Raw genomic sequence first — 10,919 nt, forward strand, 5'->3', positions numbered from 1 at the left:
GGTTGGATGAATAGGACCCTGTGGTAGTAGAGGCCATTGCCGCTTGATGAACAGGACCCCGATCGATCGAGCCAGTTGGGGGTGGATGAACAGGACCCCGTGGAGGGCTGGATGAACCGGGCGACTCCGTGGAGGGCTGGTTGAACAGTAGTGAAGGAAATATGCCCTAGAGGCAATAATAAAGTTATTATTTATTTCCTTATATCATGATAAATGTTTATTATTCATGCTAGAATTGTATTAACCGGAAACATAATACATGTGTGAATACATAAACAAACAGAGTGTCACTAGTATGCCTCTACTTGACTAGCTCATTAATCAAAGATGGTTATGTTTCCTAACCATGGACAAAGAGTTGTCATTTGATTAACGGGATCACATCATTAGTTGAATGATCTGATTGACATGAACCATTCCATTAGCTTAGCACCCGATCGTTTAGTATGTTGTTATTGCTTTCTTCATGACTTATACATGTTCCTATGACTATGAGATTATGCAACTCCTGTTTACCAGAGGAACAATTTGTGTGCTACCAAACGTCACAACGTAACTGGGTGATTATAAAGGTGCTCTACAGGTGTCTCCGAAGGTACTTGTTGAGTTGGCGTATTTCGAGATTAGGATTTGTCACTCCGATTGTTGGAGAGGTATCTCTGGGCCCACTCGGTAATGCACATCACTATAAGCCTTGCAAGCATTGTAACTACTGAGTTAGTTGCAGGATGATGTATTATGGAATGAGTAAAGAGACTTGCCAGTAACGAGATTGAACTAGGTATTGAGATACCGATGATTGAATCTCAGGCAAGTAACATACCGATGACAAAGGGAACAACGTATGTTGTTATGCGGTTTGACCGATAAAGATCTTCATAGAATATGTAGGAACCAATATGAGCATCCAGGTTCCGCTATTGGTTATTGACCGGAGACGTGTCTTGGTCATGTCTACATAGTTCTCGAACCCGTAGGGTCCGCACGCTTAAAGTTCGGTGACGATCGGTATTATGAGTTTTTGTGTTTTGATGTACCAAAGGTAGTTTAGAGTTTCGGATATGATCACGGACATGACGAGGAGTCTCGAAATGGTCGAGACGTAAATATCGATATATTAGGCGACTATATTTGGATACCGGAATGGTTCCGGGTGAGATCGGGAATATACCGGAGCACCGGGAGGTTATCGGAACCCCCCGGGAGGTATATGGGCCTTTGGGATTTAGTGGAAAGGAGGGGAAAGGGGCAAGGGAGGTGGGGCAACCCCCAAGCCCAATCCAAATTGGGAAGGGGGCCGGGCCCCCTTTCCTTCCTCCCTCCTTCCTCTTCCTTCCCTCTCCTACTCCAAGTTGGAAAGGGGGGAATCCTACTCCCGGTGGGAGTAGGACTCCCCTTGGCGTGCCTCTCCTTGGCCGACCGCCTCCTCCTCCTCCTTTCTCCTTTATATACGGGGGCAGGGGGCACCCCATAGACACAACAATAGATCATTGATCTCTTAGCCGTGTGCGGTGCCCCCCTGCACCATAATCCACCTAGATCATATCGTAGAAGTGCTTAGGTGAAGCCCTGCATCGGTAGCATCATCATCACCGTCACCACGCCGTCGTGCTGATGAAACTCTGCTGTGAAGCTTTGCTGGATCGGAGCTCGCGGGACGTCATTGAGTTGAACGTGTGCAAAACTCGGAGGTGCCTGGATCGGCCAGATCATGAAGACATACGACTACATCAACCGCGTTTTGCTAATGCTTCCGCATTCGGTCTACGAGGGTACGTAGACATACTCTCCCCTCTCATTGCTATGCATCACCATGATCCTGTGTGTGTGCATAGGGAAATTTTGAAATTACTACGTTCCCCAACAGTGGTATTAGAACCTGGTTTTATGCATAGATGTTATATGCACGAGTAGAACACAAGTGAGTTGTGGGCGATACAAGTCATATTGCTTACCAGCATGTTATACTTTGGTTTGGCGGTATTGTTGGATGAAGCGGCCTGGACTGACATTATGCGTACGCTTACGCGAGACTGGTTCTACCGACGTGCTTTGCACATAGGTGGCTGGCGGGTGTCAGCTTCTCCAACTTTAGTTGAACCAAGTATGGCTACGCCCAGTCCTTGAGAAGGTTAAAACAACACTAACTTGACGAACTATCGTTGTGGTTTTGATGCGTAGGTAAGAACGGTTCTTGCTCAGCCCGTAGCAGCCACGTAAAACTTGCAACAACAAAGTAGAGGACGCCTAACTTGTTTTTGCAGGGCATGTTGTGATGTTATATGGTCAAGACATGATGCTATATTTATTGTATGAGATGATCATGTTTTGTAACGGACTTATCGGCAACTAGCAGGAGCCATATGGTTGTCGCTTTATTATATGCAATGCAATCGCTCTGTAATTGCTTTACTTTATCACTAAGCGGTAGTGATAGTCGTAGAAGCAATAGTTCGCGAGACGACAACGATGCTACGATGGAGATCAAGGTGTCGCGCCGGTGACGATGGTGATCATGACGGTGCTTCGGAGATGGAGATCACAAGCACAAGATGATGATGGCCATATCATATCACTTATATTGATTGCATGTGATGCTTATCCTTTATGCATCTTATTCTGCTTTGTTTGACGGTAGCATTATAAGATGATCTCTCACTAAATTTCAAGGTAAAAGTGTTCTCCCTGAGTATGCACCGTTGCCAAAGTTCGTCGTGCCGAGACACCACGTGATGATCGGGTGTGATAAGCTCTACGTTCATCTACAATGGGTGCAAGCCAGTTTTGCACACACAAAATACTCGAGTTAAACTTGACGAGCCTAGCATATGCAGATATGGCCTCGGAACACTGAGACCGAAAGGTCGGCGTGAATCATATAGTAGATATGATCAACATAGTGATGTTCACCATTGTAAACTACTCCATCTCACGTGATGATCGGACATGGTTTAGTTGATTTGGATCACGTGATCACTTAGATGATTAGAGGGATGTCCATCTAAGTGGGAGTTCTTAAGTAATATGATTAATTGAACTTAAATTTATCATGAACTTAGTACCTGATAGTATTTTGCTTGTCTATGTTGATTGTAGATAGATGGCCCGTGCTGTTGTTCCATTGAATTTTAATGCGTTCCTTGAGAAAGAAAAGTTGAAAGATGATGGTAGAAATTACACGGACTGGGTCCGTAACTTGAGGATTATCCTCATTGCTGCACAGAAGAATTACGTCCTAGAAGCACCGCTGGGTGCCAGGCCTGCTGCAGATGCTGCTGATGACGTTAAGAACGTTTGGCAGAGTAAAGCTGATGACTACTCGATAGTTCAGTGTGCCATGCTTTACGGCTTAGAACCGGGACTTCAATGACGTTTTGAACGTCATGGAGCATATGAGATGTTCCAGGAGTTGAAGTTAATATTTCAAGCAAATGCCCAGATTGAGAGATATGAAGTCTCCAATAAGTTCTATAGCTGCAAGATGGAGGAGAATAGTTCTGTTAGTGAACATATACTCAAAATGTCTGGGTATCATAATCACTTGACTCAACTAGGAGTTAATCTTCCTATTGATAGTGTCATTGACAGAGTTCTTCAATCACTGCCACCAAGCTACAAAAGCTTCGTGATGAACTATAATATGCAAGGGATGAACAAAACAATTCCCGAGCTCTTCGCAATGCTAAAGGCAGCGGAGGTAGAAATCAAGAAGGATCATCAAGTGTTGATGGTCAACAAGACCACCAGTTTCAAGAAAAAGGGCAAAGGGAAGAAGGGGAACTTCAAGAAGAACAGCAAACAAGTTGCTGCTCAGGAGAAGAAACCCAAGTCTGGACCTAAGCCTGAGACTGAGTGCTTCTACTGCAAACAAACTGGTCACTGGAAGCGGAACTGTCCCAAGTATTTGGCGGATAAGAAGGATGGCAAGGTGAACAAAGGTATATGCGATATACATGTTATTGATGTGTACCTTACCAGAGCTCACAGTAGCACCTGGGTATTTGATACTGGTTCTGTTGCTAATATTTGCAACTCGAAACAGGGACTACAGATGAAGCGAAGACTGGCTAAGGACGAGGTGACGATGCGCGTGGGAAATGGTTCCAAAGTCGATGTGATCGCCGTCGGCACGCTACCTCTACATCTACCTTCGGGATTAGTTTTAGACCTAAATAATTGTTATTTGGTGCCAGCGTTAATCATGAACATTATATCTAGATCTTGTTTGATGGGAGACGGTTATTCATTTAAATTTGAGAATAATGGTTGTTCTATTTATATGAGTAATATCTTTTATGGTCATGCACCCTTGAAGAGTGGTCTATTTTTGTTGAATCTCGATAGTAGTGATACACATATTCATAATGTTGAAGCCAAGAGATGCAGAGTTGATAATGATAGTGCAACTTATTTGTGGCACTGCCGTTTGGGTCATATTGGTATAAAGCGCATGAAGAAACTCCATACCGATGGACTTTTGGAATCACTTGGTACTTGCGAACCATGCCTTATGGGCAAGATGACTAAAACGCCGTTCTTCATAACTATGGAGCGATCAACAGATTTGTTGTAAATCATACATACTGATGTATGTGTTCTGATGAATATTGAGGCTCGCGTCGGGTATCGTTATTTTCTGACCTTCACAGATGATTTGAGCAGATATGGGTATATCTACTTAATGAAACATAATTATGAAACATTTGAAAAGTTCAAAGAATTTCAGAGTGAAGTGGAAAATCATCGTAACAAGAAAATAAAGTTTCTACGATCTGATCGTGGAGGAGAATATTTCAGTTACGAGTTTGGTTTACATTTGAAACAATGCGGAATAGTTTCGCAACTCACGCCACCCGGAACACCACGGCGTAATGGTGTGTCCGAACATCGTAACCGTACTTTACTAGATATGGTGCGATCTATGATGTCTCTTACTGATTTACCGCTATTGTTTTGGGGTTATGCTTTAGAGACGGCTGCATTCACATTAAATAGGGCACCATAAAAATCCGTTGAGACGACGCCTTATGAACTATGGTTTGGCAAGAAACCAAAGTTGTCGTTTCTTAAAGTTTGGGGCTGCGATGCTTATGTGGAAAAGCTTCAACCTGATAAGCTCGAACCCAAGTCGGAAAATTGTGTCTTCATAGGATACCCAAAAGAAACAGTTGGGTACACCTTCTATCATAGACCTGAAGGCAAGACTTTTGTTGCTAAGAATGGATCCTTTCTAGAGAAGGAGTTTCTCTCGAAAGAAGTGAGTGGGAGGAAAGTAGAACTTGATGAGGTAACTGTACCTGCTCCCTTATTGGAAAGTAGTTCATCATACAAACCGGTTCCTGTGACATCTACACTAATTAGTGAGGAAGCTAATGATGATGATCATGAAACTTCAGATCAAGTTACTACAGAACCTCGTAGGTCAACCAGAGTAAGATCCGCACCAGAGTGGTACGGTAATCCTGTTCTGGAGGTCATTTTGCTAGACCATGACGAACCTACGAACTATGAGGAAGCAATGACGAGCCCAGATTCTGTAAAATGGCTTGAGGCCATGAAATCTGAGATGGGATCCATGTATGAGAACAAAGTGTTGACTTTGGTTGACTTTCCCGATGATCGGCAGGCCATCGAAAATAAATGGATCTTCAAGAAGAAGACATATGCTAATGGTAATGTTACTGTCTACAAAGCTCGACTTGTTGCGAAAGGTTTTCGACAAGTTCTAGGAGTTGACTACGATGAGACCTTCTCACCCGTAGCGATGCTTAAGTCCGTCCGAATCATGCTAGCTATTGCCGCATTTTATGATTATGAAATTTGGCAAATGGATGTAAAGACTGCATTCCTGAATGAATTTCTGGAAGAAGAGTTGTATATGATGCAACCTGAAGGTTTTATCGATCCAAAAGGTGCTAACAAAGTGTGCAAGCTCCAGCGATCCATTTATGGACTGGTGCAAGCCTCTCGGAGTTGGAATAAACGCTTTGATAGTGTGATCAAATCATATGGTTTTATACAGACTTTTGGAGAAGCCTGTATTTACAAGAAAGTGAGTGGGAGCTCTGTAGCATTTCTAATATTATATGTGGATGATATATTATTGATTGGAAATGATATAGAATTTCTGGATAGCATAAAAGGATACTTGAATAAGAGTTTTTCAATGAAAGACCTCGATGAAGCTGCTTACATATTGGGCATCAAGATCTATAGAGATAGATCAAGGCGCTTAATTGGACTTTCACAAAGCACATACCTTGACGAAGTTTTGAAGAAGTTCAAAATGGATCATGCAAAGAAAGGGTTATTGCCTGTGTTACAAGGTGTGAAGTTGAGTAAGACTCAATGCCCGGCCACTGCAGAAGATAGAGAGAAAATGAAAGATGTTCCCTATGCTTCAGCCATAGGCTCTATCATGTATGCAATGCTGTGTACCAGACCTGATGTGTGCCTTGCTATTAGTTTAGCAGGGAGGTACCAAAGTAATCTAGGAGTGGATCACTGGACAGCGGTCAAGAACATCCTGAAATACCTAAAAAGGACTAAGGATATGTTTCTCGTTTATGGGGCTGACAAAGAGCTCATCGTAAATGGTTACATTGATGCAAGCTTTGACACTGATCCGGACGATTCCAAATCGCAAACCAGATATGTGTTCATATTGAACGGTGGAGCTGTTAGTTGGAGCAGTTCTAAACAAAGTGTCGTGGCGAGATCTACATGTGAAGCGGAGTACATTGCTGCTTCGGAAGCAACGAATGAAGGAGTCTGGATGAAGGAGTTCATATCCGATCTAGGTGTCGTACCTAGTGCATCGGGTCAAATGAAAATATTTTGTGATAATACTGGTGCAATTGCCTTGGCAAAGGAATCCAGATTTCACAAGAGAACCAAGCACATCAAGAGACGCTTCAACTCCATCCGGGATCAAGTCCAGGTGGGAGACATAGAGATTTGCAAGATACATACGAATATGAATGTTGCAGACCTGTTGACTAAACCTCTTCCACGAGCAAAACATGATCAGCACCAAGGCTCCATGGGTGTTAGAATCATTACTGTGTAATCTAGATTAGACTGAAGGAAATATGCCCTAGAGGCAATAATAAAGTTATTATTTATTTCCTTATATCATGATAAATGTTTATTATTCATGCTAGAATTGTATTAACCGGAAACATGATACATGTGTGAATACATAGACAAACAGAGTGTCACTAGTATGCCTCTACTTGACTAGTTCGTTAATCAAAGATGGTTATGTTTCCTAACCATAGACATGAGTTGTCATTTTATTAACGGGATCACATCATTAGGAGAATGATGTGATTGACTTGACCCATTCCGTTAGCTTAGCACTTGATCGTTTAGTATGTTGCTATTGCTTTCTTCATGACTTATACATGTTCCTATGACTATGAGATTATGCAACTCCCGTTTACCGGAGGAACACTTTTTGTGCTACCAAACGTCACAACGTAACCGGGTGATTATAAAGGTGCTCTACAGGTGTCTCCGAAGGTACTTGTTGAGTTGGCGTATTTCGAGATTAGGATTTATCACTCCGATTGTCGGAGAGGTATCTCTAGGCCCACTCGGTAATGCACATCACTATAAGGCTTGCAAGCATCGTAACTAATGAGTTAGTTGCGGGATGATGTATTACGAAACGAGTAAAGAGACTTGACGGTAACGAGATTGAACTTGGTATTGAGATACCGACGATCAAATCTCGGGCAAGTAACATACCGATGACAATGGGAACACCATATGTTGTTATGCGGTTTGACCGATAAAGATCTTCGTAGAATATGTAGGAACCAATATGAGCATCCAGGTTACGCTATTGGTTATTGACTGGAGACGTGTCTCGGTCATGTCTACATAGTTCTCGAACCCGTAGGGTTCGCACGCTTAAAGTTTGGTGACGATCGGTATTATGAGTTTTTGTGTTTTGATGTACCAAAGGTATTTCGGAGTCCCAAATATGATCACGGACATGACGAGGAGTCTCGAAATGGTCGAGATGTAAATACCGATATATTGGATGACTATATTTTGATACCGGAATGGTTCCGGGTGAGATCGGGAATATACTGGGGCACCGGGAGTTTATCGGAAACCCCCGGGAGGTATATGGGCCTTATTGGGTTTTAGTGGAAAGGAGGGGAAAGGAGCAAGGGAGGTGGCGCCCCCAAGTCCAATCTGAATTGGGAATGGGGCCGACCCCCCTTTCCTTCCTCTTCCTTCCCTCTCCTACTCCAAGTTGGAAAGGGGGGAATCCTACTCCTGGTGCAGTAGGACTCCCCTTGGCGCGCCTCTCCGTGGCCGGCCGCCTCCTCCCCCTTGCTCCTTTATATACGGGGCAGTGGGCACCCCATAGACACATCAATAGATCATTGATCTCTTAGCCGTGTGCGGTGCCCCCCTCCACCATAATCCACCTCGATCATATCGTAGCGGTGCTTAGGCGAAGGCCTGCATCGGTAGCATCATCATCACCGTCACCATGCCGTCGTGTTGACGAAACTCTCCTGTGAAGCTTTGCTGGATCGGAGCTCGTGGGACGTCATCGAGTTGAACGTGTACAAAACTCGGAGGTGCGGTGCGTTTGGTACTTGGATCGGTCGGATCGTGAAGACGTACGACTACATCAACCGTGTTGTGCTAACGCTTCCGCATTGTGTTTACGAGGGTACGTAGACATACTCTCCCCTCTCGTTGCTATGCATCACCATGATCCTGTGTGTGTGCGTAGGGAAATTTTGAAATTACTACGTACCCCAACAAGTAGCCGAAGGAGGGCTGGATGAACAGTAGCCCATTGAGGGGTGGTTGAACAGGACCCCGTGGAGAGGGCTGGTTGAACAGTAGCCGGTGGAGGAGTGGTGGAGGCTGGATGAACAGGAGCCCGATGAACAGTCGCAGGTGGAGGCTAGAGGAGGTCGACGATGGATAAACAGTATCCCATGGAGGCGTCAACGGTGGTGATGAACAGTATCCCGTGGAGTCCCGTTTTGTGGTACGCCACACCCCTCCCGATGAACAGGACCCCCGTTTCGACCGTAGCGCTCCAACACAAGTCCGTTTCCTCCATTTTGCAGTAGGCCACACCCCTCCCGGTCAACAGGACCCCGTTTCGACCGTAGGAGGTCCAAGAGAAGTATGTTTCCTCCGTTTTGCGGTACGCCAGACCCCTCCCGATGAACAGGATCCTGTTTCGACCGTGGCCGGTCGAACACATGGCCATTTCCTCCGTTATATGGTATGCCAGGCCTCGTTTCGATCAGCTATTTCGTCCAAGCCGGTTGGCTCCCGATGAACACGACGATGATGCAGTTTCTCCATTCTGACCCAGCCATGTACACGAGCCCTGGCCGTACGTATGCGCGAGTAGGCGTTCGAGACCCCGCCCGTATGTACGTACGTGGCCGTATTTACATTCTTGCACCCTGGCCGCTGTACGTACGTGTACACGATTTTAACGGGACCGCGTGGCATGCTACCTGCGCGCCTCTACTACAACACGTGCGCGCCTCTACTACGACACGTGCCCTTCCTTACACGGCCACGGTTCATCGCTGCAGCCTGCAGATAGACAGATCGACTAGTATGTACGTACACTTTCGCGACCAGAATGACAAAGCTACATACACTTTGACTAGGTGGGTCCCGACTGTCAGGCACTTCCTTGCGTGTGAAGATGTAGCTGCTGGGTCCCAGCAGTCAGGGGGAAACATTTTTTTTCACGAAGTACGGTGGCCCGTCCGATGGGTCCCTGCTGTATCATTATTTTCCATGTAATAAGTAGGCACTTCCTTGCTGCGGCCGTGGACCCAGCTGTCAGCCTCTCCACACATAGTACTCTTCCGATGGAAGTTGTTCCTTGACCACATTGACCACGGCGCCTCGAGAGCACCAAGGCAGTGGACGACGGCAAGGCCTAGGAAGGGGACGACGCAAAGCCGGGGAAGACACGGAAGTGGATGCCCACGCAGAGAGGAGTATGAGGGTTCACTGGTTCGGCTTTAGTGTGAGGCTGCCATCGCCGCAGAATAACAGGGGGTGTGGGTGAGTGGAGGGATGGCCTGGCCAGCAGTGGGAGTAGTAGGGGGCGGTGAGGCCTCCGCGGCAGCACAACCAGCCACGGGAGGCAGGAGCAGGCGGCACGACCGGCGCTGCTTTGGGCGGCTGGAGCAAGAAGACTAGGCGTTGAAGAAGCACTACGGCCATTGGATGGACATCGTACGGTCACTAGAGATAGAATCGTTCATATTGACTAAGTTGACAAAGCCCTCCGTCCCCTTCAACTTAGTACGCCCACAAGTCAGCCTCCCACTATGCTGGGTCCCAGCTAGCAGGGGGAGTATTCTTTTTTTGTGCGTAATAAGGAGGCACTTCCTTGCGTGCGAAGATATAGCAGGCGGGTCCGAGCTGCTAGCGGGGGGAACATTTTTTTTGCGAAATACAGAGGCCCTTCCGGCGGGTCACAGCTGTCAGGTGGAGGAATCATTATTTTGCGCGTAATAAGGAGGCATTTCCTTGTGCGCGGCCATGGGCCTAGCTGTCAGCCTCTCCACGTACCGTCCACTTCCGATGGATGTCGTTCATTGACCACGTTGACCACGCCGCACCGAGAGCACCAGGGCGGTGGACAACGGCGAGGCCTAGGAAGGGAATGACATGGAGCCAGGGAAGACACGGCAGTGGATGCCCACATTGAGGGGAGTATGAGCGCTGACTGGTCGACTACCGGGTGAGGCTGACGTTGCTGGAAAATAATAGGATGTGCGGGTGGGTAGAGGGATGGCCTCGTGGCAGCACATCCAGCCATGGGAGGAGGGAGCAGGCAGTCCCGCCGGCGCTGGTTTGGGTGGCTGGAGCAGGAAGATCAGAGATTGAAGAAGCACGGCGGC

This window comes from Triticum dicoccoides, chromosome 6A (genome assembly GCF_002162155.2).
Source record: "Triticum dicoccoides isolate Atlit2015 ecotype Zavitan chromosome 6A, WEW_v2.0, whole genome shotgun sequence".
Classification (NCBI taxonomy): Eukaryota; Viridiplantae; Streptophyta; class Magnoliopsida; order Poales; family Poaceae; genus Triticum; species Triticum dicoccoides.